Raw genomic sequence first — 18174 nt, 5'->3', positions numbered from 1 at the left:
CCTCGAAGAGTGGGCACCCTCTCCTTTTAGATTTACGGGTTGTAGGTGTTTGCTCATTGTTCCAACTCCATGTATCGTGGATGAACAGGGGTAGTCTCCAGCGTGTGATTTTGCGTTCCTTGTCCAATGAAATAATTAATTGAAATGACGTGAGGTTGACTTAATTGTCTTAGTTTTCTTGCCTTTACTTTTAATGATATATTGATGAGATAGTTCTGTTCGTACACAATTCGCGCCGCTTTATTTTGTCACATTAATTAGAGATCAAGGTTATAAGCATCACCTCCAGATCCACCGCCTGATTATTTCTGCGGAAGAGGTCGTTTTGCCTCATGGATGATTTTGGTATTATATCAAGTATCATGTCATGCCAGAAAATACTTCATCTCATTTTTCGATTAACCTATTCGGTTAAAAGGATGCAATTTGCTAAGATTCATTGCTTAAAAAAAGGAGAAGCTACAGTCGTCCTCTCTGTGGGTAGCCTCACGCCCCCCCGGCCTCTGTCCACCACACCTCCGCCTACATCTGGCCACCGCGCGGCACCATTGCTCGCCTGCAAGCTCCGAGTGCCGGCGTCGACGCTACTTCGCTCCGCTTGTGTTTGCCACCACTGCAATTGACCCGCGACTTGCAAATCTTGAGTCGTTGGTCGCCTCTGCATCAGCGACGTTTGCCACTCCACAGCCCGTCGACGCTTGTTGCGCCGATCGTCATACGAGCACCCCTGCTTGTCTCCCGTGCCCGTGCTGGTCCACCGCTGCTGCATCGCCTCGCCGCTGTCGCTCCGCCAGCATCGGCGCCTGCTGAAACCACGACCCAGTGCGTTTGCCTGCACTTTTGTCTGGCCGGTCACTGCCAACCCATCTGCTGCGATGACCCCGACGCCACTGTGACTTTGCTCTATGATCGCCCAGAACCCGATGTTGTTGTTCCCTCCGTAGCAGCCTGGACCAGTCTCAGTAGCTCGACACCCCTGCACACGACGTTGCTGCTCCTTTGCTCGCTGCTGCATGCTCAAACAGAGCCACCTGTTGCCTCCCCTGTTTTGCTGCAGGTCCAGTTACTGCCCAAACCTCGCCAGAGCTCCAACGAACAGCCCTTGTTCCGAACGGCGACCCATCACCGAACCACCATCGCAGACCACCACGGTGCTGGCGCCACCCCTCGAGAAAGTTGTACCCTGGAATAGGTAAAATTTTAGGCTAAATTTAGTTTGAGTATTTGGACTCTTAATTTGTGGTCCTAACTTGATTTGTCATATATAATTGTTATATGATCGGAAATTTGTCATATTAAATCATAATATTAAAAAATATTGAACCACGAGACGGCGGATTAAATTTTTGGTTATTTCAATTTCAATTTTTATGACAAATTGTTGGATTGCTTTGTTTAATTGATTCGCATTAAGATAATATGTCATTGATTTACATTGGTGGATTTTGGTGGATTTTCAATAGGACATATATTTTGGTGCGTTATTGTTATTCGCTCATCATATATCATGCATCATATGTCATATCTAGGATTCAGGTACTTAGGTCCATACACATTTCATGTTTAAAGCAATGCATTTTAATTTTTTAAGATTCATATAAAATTAGGATAATTTTCCTTTAATAAAACCAAAAAAGCAAAAAAAAAAAAAAAAAAGTTATTTAGGTTATATAGATTTCATAATGTGCACACCACATGTTGCGCTTTAATTAATGGTCATAGGTTAATTTTTTAATATTCCCGTCGTATAGTTTTTTTAATAAAAAGCCAAAGATTAGTATTGCATCATTATATTGTTTTTCTTAAGAATTATTAAGTCATTTAAAAAAAAAAACACAAAGGTCATTTATTTGGTTAGTTAATAGGTTAGTTCATAAATCCCATTTCATGTCATCATTGTTAGTGTAGGTTGCATATGTGTAATAAAAAAATCATTAAAAAATCATAAAAAGAAATGCATATAGAATTACCACGTCATACATCCCATATGATGTAGCACATGCATATTTAGGATGTAAATTAGATTGTACATATATGGTGATGGTTTAAGTTATGCCATATGAATTGCATCTCACATGTCATTAAAGTAAAATTCATGCATATTAAGTTTAAATTAAGATTGCATAAAATAAAAATTAGGTGTCATGTCATTTAAAAATCATTTTTAGGGCATGCATTTTTATTAGCATTTTTGTAAGTTTTTTTTTTTTTTTAAATAGAGAATAGACCTTAATAAGGTTGTAGTTTATAATTTCTTACAATCTATTATGTGGGTTTATTGAATGTTATTTCATTGATTATGCATCTGCATGACCATCATTTGCATATTAGCAGCTTAGGTTAAAATTAAATAATATTGCTTGCAAAATATTTTTGAAATTAAAATGAAAAGGTACCGAAAGGGCGTTAGATTAATCTAGCGTAACTATGTCCCCAGACCTATTGAATCTTTGGTTCACAAAAGTAAAGTATTCTCACATACTTTACTTGGTTTCTAATCAACCCTAATCGTTTAGTGGCGGCTCAAAATTGAGTATAATTGCATGTTTAAATGAGTTAATTTCTTACTATCAAGTCGCGATTGGTAGGACTTGGGAGGGTCTATGCCAAGTTTTCGGACTTAGTAATCCATTAGCCTTTTCTTTGAATAATTCCCCCCAAAAATTTGGTCACGATAGCTTGATAGCTCCGCTGGGGACTAGAGTTCAAACTCATAGTAGACATAGGCCTGTTTTTTTTTTTTATAAATATTTTGTTTGGCAGCATGGAAACGAGGTACGCTCCTAATATGAGGTGTTAAATGTTTTTGCAAATGGGAGGTATAAGGGGAGTAGTGCTTGTTCACTCTTTGTTTTGTAGGAAACTGTTGAGATTGAATGTTTTTCTTATCATTGAATTATTGCTTGCATTATAAATTATTGTGCATAATTTTCAAATTGTTTTGGCACTACACATTGCGCAAACAACCTGTCGTCGGACTTGGACCACATTTAAGGATTCTAGGATGGTTTTGAGAAATGAACCAACCTTGAACACGAGACTGCGATGTAGAGGTTGCCTTTCTCAACCTCGAAAATTTTTCTTGGTGTCAAAATGTTTATCCCTGTCCGCGAAACCGTGTAATCATGGGATTTCCTTTTGACTGAGCCAAAGCTAAGAGGACCCGACTTTTGTACGTGAGACTGCGACTAGTTAGCCCATCCTCTTGGCTCTAACTTGCTAAGCCTTGTAGTTTAGGTGTTAAGCCTCACATCTCATGTGCCTGTCTATGTGGTTGCCATTTTCCTTTGTGAAGTAAGTATTCTTACCTTATATTGTGCAATTTATTTACTTTATTGCACTTTATTTTGGTCCATGACAAAAGGTCAATCGTGGGTTTTAATCTATATACAATGGGGAGATCTGACGTTCAATTCATTCCAACTCCCAAGATTGAGCTCAAAGGGCGGTGGAATAAATTAAGTAAAGAATGTCAAGATTATGTGGAGTCGATACTGGGACGGCTCATCCCTCTTTTGGATATTGGAGTCCATAGTAGTGTTTTGCAAGTTATATCAAACTTTTGGTGTCCTGAGACAACTACTTTTATTTTTGGTAAGAATGAGCTTACTCCAACACTGGAAGAGTATAGCGTTATCATAGGAACGCCCCTTGAGATTGAACTTGTCAGGCCACCTCTTGGTATAGAACCCACATCAATTTTATCTCAATTTCTAAGAATTAAAACTCATGAGGTTAAAAAAGTTTTGAAAGCAAATTGTAATGCCTGCCCATTCTCTTTTCTGGCTGATCATTTTTTAAATCAATCTTCAATGCACCAAAATGGTAGAATATTCATCTTAGCATTCTTTGGACTTATAATCTTTCCTCATCAAAAAAATGCTATTGATTCTTCGATTGCATGGGTGGTCAGACAAGTATGTGCTGGCATGAACTTTATACACATGATCTTAGTTGAGACATTTTTATCCCTCAACCGTTTTAAACAAAATGGAGGAAAAATCATGAATGCCTCTAACTTTTACAAATTTGGTTTCTTTCTTACGTGAAGGAGTTTGGTAATTTCATGCGTCGAGGTGAAATTGATGATTCTAATCACCCAATAAAGAGATATTCAATCTTAGAGAAAAAGTATACCAGAAAATCATTTTCCGATTAGGTAACTTTTCTTAAAGATCCAGATCTCAGGGGCTTCCTATGGTATGCTAAATGGTTCCATGTTAGCATGGCTTGTTTCTCTCATAGGACGGATAATCCAATTCCACTGATGTGAATTACTGGCGTGACATCTTACTATCCTTATAGAGTGACCCGCTAGTATTGAGTGCTCCAAGATATCACACCTCCTCTCCGAGTGGATCTGCTTCAAGCCCGATTCGTGCACAAATATCACAAATACCTCGATGAGATCGAACACCTTGAAAATGCATGGAAGGAATGCCATCCAGAAAAGATAGTGATGCCTAGAAGATTGAAAGGAAAAGAGAGTTTTTCATGCCTCAGATTATTATATCCACTATCACGAGATCCCTCAAGCTATACTTCCCGTGATACCTGAAGTGACCATGAAGTCTACTCATAAAGCACAAATTGAACGTCTTGAAGAAACGGTGGAAAGGAAGGAGGCTCGTATCTTTGAGTTGGTTTGACAGAACAAGAAGCTTCGAAAGACTGTGATCTCCCAATTGTATATGGAAAAGAGTTGCTAGATTTAAGAGTTTAATTCTGGCTTTAGGGTGTTATTTCAATTTCTTAGATTGATGTTTTAAGAATTTAATTTCCTAGGGAGTTATTTTAACGTTTTAAGTTGATGTCTTTGGAATTTGATTTTACTTAATAAAATAAACAATTGACCATTGTCATGGACCAGTCTCATTTTTTATAATGCTTACTTTATTTTTTTTACATTGATAGGTAACAACACGGCTCACCCAAGATCGCCAATCCGTACTCGTTCTAGGGCAACAATGGCTGATAACACCGAACAAATGCGTGTTACTGAACAAGCTCGCGTCACTGCCCTCGAATCAGAGATGAAGCAAGTCCTGAATGTTCTTGAGTAGTTCTCTAAACAAATCGATTCTCTCCAAGCAAACACTGCCCCACCAGCTCCGCAAGTTGAAGTGGTGTTACCACAACATGCTCCCATGGCTGATCCGAGAGATAAAGGCAAGAATACGTCCGCAGTTGGGCCATCAACCTCTGATGATCCCTCCAGGGTTAAAATTACTAACGCGCTTCAAATTGTTGTTGATGATGAAGTACAAGTGGTACATTCGGCTGTACCGAAAACTGAGCAAGAAAAACGCTTGGCAAAAATCAAGGAGAAACTTAAACAGCTACAAGGTTCATTTAGCCAAGACCCAATTGATCTGTCTCATTATGCAAAGATCAAGATACCAAAGATGTTCAAAATGCCAGACTTCGAAAAGTATGATGGCACCTCTTGCTTGAAGATTCATTTACAGACTTATGTGGTCAGGATGACCCAATATGTTGATAATATACCCTTGATGATTCAACAATTTCAAGCAAGCCTGACAGAACCAGTGCTGCAATGGTACATTATGAAGAAAATTAATCTCCTAGAGACTTGGGAGGTTTTGATTAATGCCTTCTTCAAGTAATATAAGTATAATATTGATGTCACTCCATCTCGAGAAGATTTACTTCACACTGAGAAGAAGAAGACGGAATCTTTCAAGGCATATGTCACGAGATGGAGGACCGTAGCTGCTCAAATTACTCCGGAGTTGATAGAAAAAGAGTCGATGGATTTGTTCATGAAGTCACTCCCGCTTGAATATCGAAATTGAATGCTAGGTTCGACTGCTGAGTCATTCAATCAGCTAATCCTATCGGCGAGCAAATTGAAGTAGCATTGCGTGATGGATGGGTGTATGATCAAACCAGCTTGTATGGGAGAATCTTGACCAATAAGGATAAGGAACCTGCAGCGGTGGTTAATGTAACTTATGTTCAACCACCTTGCCCTACCCCAAACACCCAACAGAGAGGAGTATGACCATTCTTTGGCTAGCAGAAAAGCTCTTCCAAGCGTCAATTTACGCAACTTCCTAAGCCCTTGTCCAAGATCTTACTGACCCTTCAAAAGAAAGGGTTACTCATTAAGGAACCTAAGCGATCTAATCCCGAGCGTTTCCCCAACTATGATCCGTCCAAGACATGTGCTTACCATATGGGGGAGGTAGGACATTCTGTTGATGATTGCTATACGTTGTGACACAAAATCCAAAGTCTTTTGGATACCAAGGTAGTTTCATTCTGCGATGCACAGTCGAGCATTCAGAATAACCCACTTCTTGACCACTTAGAAGCTGTGAATGCCATTTTCAGTTTTGATGCTAGTAGAAAGAAGAACTTGAAAGTGCATGTATACGATGTTTATAATGACTTAGTTCGAGCTAGATATTATTCATATGCAGAAGAGCCCACCATGTTTCAGAAGATGCAAAGAGTTAAGACAATGTCCAAGAAGGGGATGATTGTTTACATAGATCATACTAGCATAGTTTCGACTATCACTCCAATCATTATTGATTTGGAGGATGAGTTTTCTGATTTTGAGGATGAGTTTACTGGCTTGAATATTAAAGCTAACGATTCCCTACCTCTTGACATGCCACCGTTGGAAGATGCGTCAGATGAAGATGGATTAATCATTAACGATGTGCCACCATCAGATGATGAAGAATTGATTCTCGATATCACGCAACCCTATGCATACATGAATGATAAGGCGGTGCCATGGTGTTATGATGCGGATATAGATGTGGTCACTCGATCGGGAGGCACTTACATGTGGCATCCTAAAATTTCATAACGAACCCTAGATACACTACGGCCCATGACTAGGTGATGGAAGCACCATCGGACTATATTATAGCCATTAGCCCAATGGATTACAATTAAGCAAGGGCCGAGCATTGAATGGACTATTGTTTTGTTGGAAATATATCATATGCTCATGTGTGACCAAGGTTGTACTAAAAGATAAATTGATAAGAAATTTTCTATACTTGACCGTGTACCCTATGAATCGAATTACCCTTTATCAATGTTGTAATATTATATGGCCATGCGAGTATTTGTAATTATGTATATATAAGCGGGGATTAAGGTGGAATATTAGGAGCAAATGTGGGCTAGACATTTAGGGATAATAAAATCCTAAACCCAACCGGCCCAAAACACCCAAGACAGCCCACATTTCCTCTTCATTTAGTCGCATGATTAGTCAAATTAACAAGAGATTTTTTTGACCAAGGCTTGGCCGAATGAGGCCACATCCATGCATGCAATTGAACAAGTGGCAAATGGACTCCTCATGAGATGGCTGCATGAGGTGTCGCTGTCTCTTGCTGCCACCAGAATTAATGCATGCAAAACCTCATGATTACTAGCTAATTAAGAAAACAAAAAGAAAGGGAAAGGGGCGGAGTGAACGAGAGAGCAATCGAGAGAGAGAGAGAGAGAGAGAGAGAGAGAGAGTAACCGAGAGAAAAAGAGAGTCCGAGAGAAAGAGAGAGTTCATGAGGGTGCATCGGTAAGGGAAAGAAGGAGACCAGCCCCACTGTGTGTACGCCTGCCGCCGCCGTCGACACCGCCTAACTTCGCCGTCGATTGAGCCACGCCCGAAGTTCTCAAGTTGCCGTTTTGCTTGATGTGGTTGCGTCGGACTTAAGGCAAGTGAAGGTCCATTGATCTACATTATGTTGTGCTGTGGTTGTCTGGTGAAGTGTAATAGATTTTGAGATGCTTGAATTTTGATGCTGGATGCTGGAATTCGAAAGAATAGAAGTAGTTCTCTAGGACTAGCAAACTGTTTCATGGAAAAACAGCTTGACCTTTGGCGACTTCGTGAATTTTATGCAATTATCTAGTTGAAATTTGACTTCGTGTCCTTGATGAAAGTTGTAGATGAAATATTGAGGAGTAACATACTAAAATTTTAGAATAAACGGTCAAGTATTGGTCGTTGAAACGATTTTTCTTTGAAAATGTTAAACCTGGAAACTGTTACAGAGGGTTAGGGAGAGTTATAGTGATTATAGCTCTTGATCTACGATGGATTTGAATTAGAGTTCTTCACAAAATTTTTACCTCTATGTCTTATCTATATCATATCAAAATTTTAGAATTTATCAAGATCATTTACTGATTTTCCAGAATTTCAATTAGTGGAGTGCACTCTGTTTTGTTCAAAAACTGTTTTATTTTAAGGCCAATTGATTTGCTCTATGAGTTGTGATGTCTTGGGTTGTTATTTATACAATGAATGTGGTGACATTTAGCATATCATATGACATCAAAAATTGATGAGGCTTTATAAACTCATTGAAAATTTTGACTTTATTGCATCAAATGTTATTTTCAAAGTGAGACATATATGTATATATCATGATGTTGATGATACCGTCAGATAGCTGAGTTGACGATGCCCCGAGAGTGTTGGGATGCCCATAGGGTCGAGTGAGTCGATGCCGATTGGATGCCCAGAGGTGTGTGCCGGAGGTCCTCGGGAGTTTTGAGATGCCCGGTTGTAGTATTATACGTAAATCCGGATGGAAGGGGAAACCATTTTCATGGCGAGCCCTAGATGGGCCTCGTGATGCCAGGTGGGGTGCGAGATGCTCGGAGGTGTGTGTTGGAGGTCTCGCGATGCTAGGTTGGATGCGAAAGCTCGGAGGGATGCAAACACTGGTCCCCGGGAAAATGAGATTCTTTCGAATATCAAAATGGGAAATAAATTATGTGCATGTGTGTGCATATGGCATGGTATATGAATTGTGTATGAATTTTGAGTTGGTAATATTTGGTATTGAAAATGTGGTTATTAAGGCATGGAATAAGCCTTATGGATATATATATATATATATATGTTGCATGGATGTTATGTGCATTTCATATGAAATTTTGGTTGTCTTGCTTGTTACATTGTGTAGTTTGAGGGATCTTTTACTGCTGAGTGGTTGTATTCACCCCGTTTGGGGACTAACATTTCAGACTAGGAGATATGCGTTTGCTACCAGTCACCCCCGGCACATTTTATGGTATACCGACTAATGTCGACTGTGAGTGTACAGAGCATCATCACCCCTGAGATACGAGGGTTAGTCTTTGTTCGTGTGCGAGTTCTGGTCTTGTATGACGTTGGTTTGCTTGCCGGCCTAGTCATTCAGGAGTTTCTATCTGTGCATGTCCGCTGTGATGGGATCATGCTAGGGATGCTGCTATCGCCAGCTGATGGACCGGGCTGGGTGTGACTGAGCGTGACGAGTAGCAGATGAAGCTTTTTGGATTGCTGACACTTACTGATAGACTCATGTATAGGATTTCTAGAAAAGAAAAAACGTGAAAGGGAAGTCGGTTATCTTTTGGTATATAACCGAGCTTAGAAAAGCCTTAGCCTTTTAATGTACCTACTCATGATGTCCATCAAGATATGTAAATAAAAGTGTTCGACTCTAACTTATATAAAATGTATAGTTCGGCTCTAACTTATATAAAATGTATAGTTGGTGTGCATTGCATTATTTTGTTTGAGTATGGGATAGGGAGATTTTGAATATGCTTCCGCTATATGAATTGCGCTGGGATTGATCATAATAGCCTCAGGACTTATGGACCCATTGTAATTCTATGTTATCAGAGTGATATATTATCAGGTCAAGTGAAAGGTAAGCGAATTGTGGCGACCCTAACGGATCGGAGGCCGTTTCGGGGGTGCCACATTATGCTCAGGCCAACTCACAACTTGTCAAGCCAGTCACTGATGAGGAGGCTAAAGAATTCTTAGCTGTAATGAAGGCAAGTGAGTATAACGTAGTGGACCAACTTCGTAAAATCCGTCACAGGTCTCCATATTAGAGTTGCTTTTGACATCGGAAAAATATCAAAAGTTCTTGATGAAAGTCCTTAATGAAGTACATGTCCCGAGTCCATTGAACCTGAGAAGTTGGAGGAATTTGTGGGGGTCATTTTGTTAAATGACCAGATTGCTTTCTTAGATGATGAAATCCCAGATGAAGGAAGAGGACATGGCAAAGCCCTTTATATCTCAGCCAAGTGTCGAAATACCTTGGTGTCCCGCGTACTCGTTGATAATGGATCGGCTTTAAACATATGCCCTCTAGCAAATCTAAAGCGTCTTGGTTATGATTTGGGGAAAATTCACGCGGCTAAGACCTCTGTTCGAGTATTTGACGGGACCAAAAAAGAAGTAGTTGGGGAAGTTGATTTAGATTTGCAAATAGGGCTAGTGCTATTTAATGTAGTTTTTCAGGTCTTGGACATACCTACAGCATTCAACTTTTTGTTAGGTCATCCATGGATTCATGCAGTAGGAGCAGTCCCTTCAAGTCTTCATTAGAAAGTGAAGTTTGTGACGAAAGGGAAGCTTATTACAATCCGAGGAGAGGATGAGTTCAAGATTTATCACGAGATGGCTATCCCTTATGTTGAACCAGATTATAAAGAAGAATCTAGTTTTCAAGCTTTTAAGTTGGTTTCAACCGTTCACATTTTTCAAGGCACTACCTACCCACTCCAAAATTATCAAGGTCGTCGATCATGGTAGGTAAGATCATGGTGGGGAGTGGCTTTACTCCAGGTAATGGTTTAGGTCGACATGGTCAGGGCACTCGCCAACCAATTGAGGCTGTGCAGAATTCATATACGACTGGATTGGGCTATAATGGTGGAGGTGGACGATCTTGTAGAGGAAGAGGACAAGGACGAACTGGTTTCACTTTACTCCATATTAGGTCCACATTCCCTGGGCCTGCGAAGATGATGCATGAGGAAGAAGGGGCAATTGATACTTGTGTTCAATACTCCAAGCCTCCAAGTGCTGATATCAATGTCGAATGGGTAGAGGTAGACAAGTCGGTTGCAGACACCATTCGATCCACTGGAAAAGATGACGCACTCGAAGGAATGAGTGAATTGTTCGAAGAGAATTTAGTGTTTGCCATTGACGAAGCTCGAGAGTAGGAGAATTTAAATTATTTGCACACTCCTCTGCACAGGAGTCTTTATTGCTTTCCATATTTGCATGTTAGGATTTTCATTTCTAGAATTTCTCTCATTTCAATAATGTAATTTGCTTTTCATCCAATAAAATACATGGAGATTTCCATGTTTTAAGGGCATGTTGAAGTACACCAAATTAGCTCGTGATGAAATCCTACCAAAAGAAAACGGCAATGAGCTAATTCTGAAGGCTGGGCTTCTTCATGTTCCATTTTAAATTTTTCTTTTTCAAAATAAAATAATTTTTCAGCATGCATCTAATTTACCCTGTTTGTTTCTTTTAATTATCTACTTTATGTTTCAGGTGCAACTCTGCGCATATTTGCTTTAATGAAGATGAAGTGTTAAGTCCAAGTTATGAGGAGCAAGATGATTCAACAGATATTCAACGTAGTTGGGAGCAACAAGAAAATTCGAAGCCAATCACCTTTGGGCAAACCGTCACCATAAATCTTAGTGACACGAAAGACACAAAGGAGGTCAAAATTAGGGCAGACTTGACCAAATTCAAAGCTCAACGCTTGACTCAGTTTCTGAAGGAATACCAAGATATCTTTGCCTAGTCTTATGCTGATATGCCAGGTCTAGATCCATCCATTGTTGAACATTGTCTCCTGACTAATCTCGATGTACCTCCCAAGAAGCAAAAATTACGGAGAATTAAGCCAAAAATTTCCAAGAAAATAGAGGAGGAAGTCATGAAACTCCTTGATGTGAAATTCATCGAGGTATCACAGTATCCTGAGTGGATAGCAAACATAGTGCCAGTACTGAAAAAAGATGGTTGTATTAGAGTATGCGTCAACGATAGAGACTTGAACAAAGCCAGTCCCAAAGATGATTTCTCGTTGCCTCACGTTGATGTTCACGTTGATGTTCTCGTGGATAATATTGCTAGCTTTGAGCCCTTTTCTTTTATGGATGGATTTTCAGGATATAACCAGATTAGGATGAATGAAAAGGATAGAGAGAAAATGGCATTCATCACCCCATGGGAAAATTTTTGCTATAGGGTCATGTCTTTTGGCCTTAAGAATGCTGGGGCAACATATCAACGGGCCATGGTAACACTTTTCCATGATATGATGCACAAAGAGATGGAAAACTATGTGGATGATATGATTGCCAAAACCTGACTAGGAGAAGATCACGTTAAGACTTTACAAAAGTTATTTGAATGACTTCGTGAGTTTAAGTTACGTCTTAATCCGGCAAAGTGTGTGTTTGGAGCAACTTCTGGCAAACTATTGGATTTCATAATCAGTAGTAGGGGTATTGAGATTGATCCCTCAAAAGCCAAAGCAATTTGTGATTTGCGCCCTCCAACCACGGTGAAAGAAGTCCGAAGCCTTTTAAGGAGGTTGAACTATATAGCTCGATTCATCTCCCAACTTTCTGAAACTGCTAAGCCTTTCTTCAAGCTTCTTAAGGAGAATGCCCAAGTTAAATGGGATGATGAATGTCGGGAAGCATTTCAAGAGTTGAAGCGATACTTGATGAATCTGCCAATACTCGTTCCTCCTACACTAGGGCAGCCTTTAACTCTCTATCTCACAATTAATAAAGAGTCATTGGGAGCAATGCTGGCTCAAAAAAGATCGACAGATGGGAATGAATGTGCCATTTACTACTTAAGCAAGAAGTTCTCAACAACATAAATGAACTACTCTAGTCTATGAGAATGACGTGTGTTGAGAAGACGTGTGTTGCTTTAGTATGGATTACCAGACATTTCTAGTCTATGAGAATGACCCCATCAAGTACTTGTTAGAACAACTAGCTTTGGTGGGGAAATTAGCGAAATGACAAATCCTGATTTCCGAGTTTGACATGCAAAGTGTACTAAAAAAATCAGTTAAAGGTCGAGTAATTGCGGACATGTTAGCAAACGACACTATGAGAATGTAGGATGAAGATGAATATGATTCCTTGGATGATCGCATTTTGACAATGGAAAATGAGTTATGGACTGTGTTCTTTGATGGCGCAATTAACCTATCCGGGTGTGGTACTGGGTTCTAATTTCTCCCGATGGTCAACACTATCCTGTAGCTGCAAAGTTGGTATTTCCTTGCACCAACAACATAGTTGAATATGAAGCGTGCATTCTCAGCCTGTAGGTGGCCATTGAAATGGAGGTTAGCAAGTTAAAGGTGTTCAGTGATTTCGCACTTATTATCCTTCAGATTGTTGGAAAATGGAGGACTAGAGATGCCAAACTAGTCCCTTACCATGATTATCTAGAAGACCTTGTAAAGGAGTTTGATGAAATATCATTCGAGTACTTGTCAAGGTCTCATAATTAGTTTGCAGATGCACTTGCAACTTTGTTGTCTATGCTCACAGTTACGGAAAGATTAGAAATTGAACCTTTAAAGATTGAAGTGCTTGCAAAGCCAGCCTATTGCATGGTAGTGACAGAAGAACCAGATGAAAAACCATGGTATCATGACATCATGACCTACATTCAAAGGCGAGAGTTCCTAGAAGGTAGCAATCCAGCTGATTGAAAGCATCTTGTGAAACTTGCCTCCAAGTTCTTTATTAGCAGGGATACATTATACAAACGGTCCTTCGACTCTGTCCTCCTGAGATGTGTCAATGCTAAGGAAGCCACTCAGTTGATGAAGGAAATACATGAAGGAGTGTGTGGTCCTCACATGAGCGGCCACATGTTAGCAAAAAAAATTATGAGGTTAGGTTACTTCTAGCTGACCTTGGAAAGTGATTGTATTCAACATGTCCGGAGTTGCCATTGTTGTCAGATTTATGGAGACAAGATAAATGTTCAGCCAAATGAGCTGCATCAATTGTCGGAACCATGGCCTTTTTCAATGTGGGGCATCAATGTAATCGGCCTAATTAACCCAAAAGCCTCGAATGGTCACCATTTCATCCTTGTCGCCATCGATTATTTCACAAAATGGATAGAGGCAGCGTCATATGTAGTTGTCATTGCAAAGAATGTCGTGAAGTTTGTGTGACGTGATATTATTGCCCGTTATGGCGTGCCTGAAGCTATCATCACAAACAATGGGACAAACCTAAACAACAAGCTTGTCAATGATTTGTTTAAAGAGTTTAAAATTTGTCATTTGAATTCATCACCTTATCGCCCTTAGATGAATGGTGCTATTGAAGCAGCAAATAAGAACATCAAGAAAATTCTGGCAAAGACAGCTGATAATTATTGTGACTGGCATGAAAGGCTTCCATACGCTCTGATGGCGTATAGGACTTCAATTCGCACCTTTACTGGGGCAACTCATTTTTCTCTGGTGTACGGCATGGAAGTAGTCTTGCCAATTGAAGTAGAAATCCCTTCTCTAAGAGTATTGTCTTAGTCTAAGCTGATGGAAGCTGAATTGGCATAGCGAGGTATGACCAACTCAATATGATTGATGAAAAACAATTGAAGGTTGTATGTCATGGTCAGTGTTATCAACGGTGGGTGGCCAAGTCTTTCAATCAGAAGGTTCGCCCAAAGCATTTCAAGGTCCATGATTTGGTGCTACGTAAGATGCTACCAATTAACCTTGATCCTCATGGCAAGTTCACTCCAAATTACTGTGGGCCATCATCGTGAAGAAAGTACTTCCTGGAGGTGCTTTAATCTTAGCAAAAATGGATGGGCGTGAATTCATGAATTCTGTAAACTCTGATGCTGTAAAGAAATACTATCCATGAATAAAAAAGGCTCGTAAAAGCCTTTCCCTTGCTCAAAGTTGATCAAATCTCTAGCGTATAATGATGCATGTTTTTATTTTGCAGGGGCAAAGAACGGATGTGAATGACGGTGTCTTCTATCTTTGTAAGGAACCTCTATGAGCTCCCTTATAAAGAGGGGGCAAGACATGGATACCTAATAGTTTTGACTTTATGATCATGGCCTCTTTATCATTATAGAATGCTTTCACATGATGTTGTGCAATTCACCAATTCCACTTGAAATTTATAAAAATGGATAATTCAGTGAAGGATGTCGAGTTACTTGAACATGCTAAATGAGGCGTGAAAGGCAAGCCTTATCCCATACACAGTCCCTTGTCTATACATCGTGAGGTGAGTATGGAAACATTTTGTGTTTGAAGGTGAAGAGTTTTCTTGCAAAAAGTACGACAATTAAAATGACGAGGAGCGGTTCATTTTTCTACTAGTGAACCCTTGTTTAATCCTTCTTTGAGCCTAAATACTTGAAGAATTTCTTTCATATTACCCTTGTCAAGGACCACCCCACATTGGGGCAAATGAAGGTAAGTCGACATTGAAGGAGAGGGAAATTGATAGAAATTTTCTTGCTCTCACTTGCATCAGTCTTCAAGTTATGCTATTACATTGAATTCATGTGGCAATTTAAGTGTCTTATGATGATGAAGAGCATTTTTTTCGCTATCCTATATAGTTATATTCTTTGTATAGCCCACTTGAGCCTATAATTTCATTTCTTTAAACCCAGTTGGTGATCATCCCCCACACTGGGGCAAGGCAAGGAAAAAAATTCAAATAGCATTGCTTAAATGTTGATGAAAGATGGGTGCTGCGTGAGTCCAAAGAAAGTAAGTGCAAAAAATAAGGGGCATGAAAAAACAATGTGTCTAGTAAAAGCAAGGTCAATGCCCAAAGAGAAAAATCAAACACTTGATGTAGTGAGTCGTATCCCCAACAAGGCGATACTAAAAAACTCAAATACCGTTGCAATCAATGGAGTTGTGATATGAAGAAAATCTTCAAAGGTGGAAAAAGAAAACTGGTGGTAATGTCAAGATGATCACCAACTCTCACCATTTACACACATTTTGAGCCTAACAATCAATTTGTTTCTCAACCCATGAACCCAGCCTATGTTACGTCCCTTATAAAGTCTCTTCAGATTAGGGCATTTGAATTAACATGGGAGTTCACATGTTTTAAGCATTGCTCGAAGAAGTGCGAGCAAGATTATTTATCTCTCATTCTGTAGGATTCTTGACTTATAAACCCGGAGATGATTACAGAATTGTTCTTTCAATTGCCTTGACTGAAAGAGTTCCTTTGTTAAGCCTTTGACCAAGCTCACATTACAGTCATTATCAAAGACCTCTCAGATTGGTAAGGTTGTACCGCTTGCAAGAAAATTCAAACTCTTGTTGACATGATGATAAGATAGAGTGATATATTCCCGCATCAATGGTTGGGACAAAAAAAAAAAAAAAAAAAAACCTCCTAAATGAGAGTGAGTGGAAAGCCTTTCACACCAAAAGTGTCTCATTTAACATGTTCAAGAGATTCACACTATAAGTGAAAATTGTCTTAATGATAATTTTCTAGGTGGAAGTTTGATAAAGCCATCATTCATGGACCTTCATCGAATTTAAAAAATGAAATGAATTTTTCCTCAAAGACCAAAGAATTTGTCTTTGAAGCCTTGAGTTTGTTTAGTCATCTTTGAATACTTGATGAGAATTCCAAGTACCCATTTATAAAATGTTTTCAAATGTCTAGTTTGAATTCCATATATTTGAACCTTTAAATGCTTGATGTGACTTCCAAGTGTTTGTCTTTTCAAACATCTGATGTGATTTCCAGAAGTTTAGTAAAATGTTTTCAAATATTTGACATACGAATCAAATTTTTGAAATTTCAAGTACTTGATGTAATTTCGAAGTGCTTGGAATTTGATGAGAGTTTCGGATCCTCGAAGACTTTGAGCCTTTCAATTATCTCGAAGAGATCCAGATGTTTGTCGTCTCATAGGAATCATTTCATAACTAATAACACTCTTTCAAATCCCCAAACAAGTACGGCAGGTACCTATTCTTCTTTGCATTTGCATTGGGCATTGACACATTGAGATCTATGTCTGACCAAATCATTGCATTTACATTGCATTCTTTATTGCATGACCTTGCATTTCAAAAGGGATTAAATTTATTTTAGTCTATTTCTTAAAATAAATAAAAAAAGTCATTACAATTAACATTTGCATATTCATTTCACATTCATTTTGCATGGTTTAAATTTATGTGTCATTTATCTTTGAAGGAAAACTCTACGAGCTTCCCTTCAAAGAAGGGCAGCTGTTAACACCTAATTTTTTAGAAAATAATAAATAAAATAAAACATTTGGTTGTGGAGGCGGATTTTGAATTTTTTTTTTTAATAATAAAACATCTTTGTTGTTGAACATATATCCTCATTTCAAAATTAAAAAAAAAAATTAGTTGTTTTGTGATTTTGGAGCCATTTTTCTTGTTGAGTTGTTGAGTGAATATCTCACTTGCAAAAACAACTTTGAGTTTTCCTCTATAAATAAAGGATGTGAGGCTTCGAAACAGGGGGGGGTTTCTCTTTGTCTTTGTTGAAGGAAATACGAAAGGTGAAAACAGAGAGGAGAAAAGTGAGAGGACATCAAATAGGGGTTACGAGAGAGAAGAGTCGAGAGAAAGTGATGTGAGAGAGAGATGTGGGAACAAAGAAAAGAGGAAAGAAAAGAAAAAAAGAAAAGGAAAAGCTATAGTTGTCTTCTCCGTGGGCTGCCTCATGCCTCCTGGCCTTTGTCCACCACACCTCCACCTGCATCCGGCCATCGTGTGGCACCGCTGCCGCCCGCAACCTCCGAGCGCCGGCGCGACGCTACTTCACTCCGTTCGCATCTGCCACCACCGCAATTGACCCACGACTGCGATCTCGAGTTGCCGGTCGCCTTTACATCGTGATGTTTGCCACTCCAGCCCGTCAACGCTCATTGCGCCGGTCATCATACAAGCACCCCTTCTCATCTCCCGTGCCCGTGTCGGTCCACCGTGCCTACACCGCCTTCGCCACTGTCGCTCCGCCAGCATCAACACCTGCTGAAACCACAACCTAGTGCCTTTGCTCGCACTTTCGCCCGGCCGGTCACCAACCCATCTGCTGCGACGACCTCGACGCCGCTATGACTCTGCTTTGCGATCGCCTAAAACCTGACGCCGTTGCTCCCTCCACAGTAGCTTGGACTAGTCTCAGTAGCCTGACACCCTTGCACACGATGTTATTGCTCCTCTGCTCGCTGCTGCATGCTCGAACAAAGCCATCTGTTGCCTCCCTTGTTTGGCTGCAGGTTTGCCCGAACCTCGCCGAAGCTTCAACAAACAGCCCCTG

The sequence above is a fragment of the Eucalyptus grandis genome, chromosome 5, assembly GCF_016545825.1.
Source record: "Eucalyptus grandis isolate ANBG69807.140 chromosome 5, ASM1654582v1, whole genome shotgun sequence".
NCBI lineage: Eukaryota > Viridiplantae > Streptophyta > Magnoliopsida > Myrtales > Myrtaceae > Eucalyptus > Eucalyptus grandis.
Note: the sequence above shows the minus strand (reverse complement) of the source record.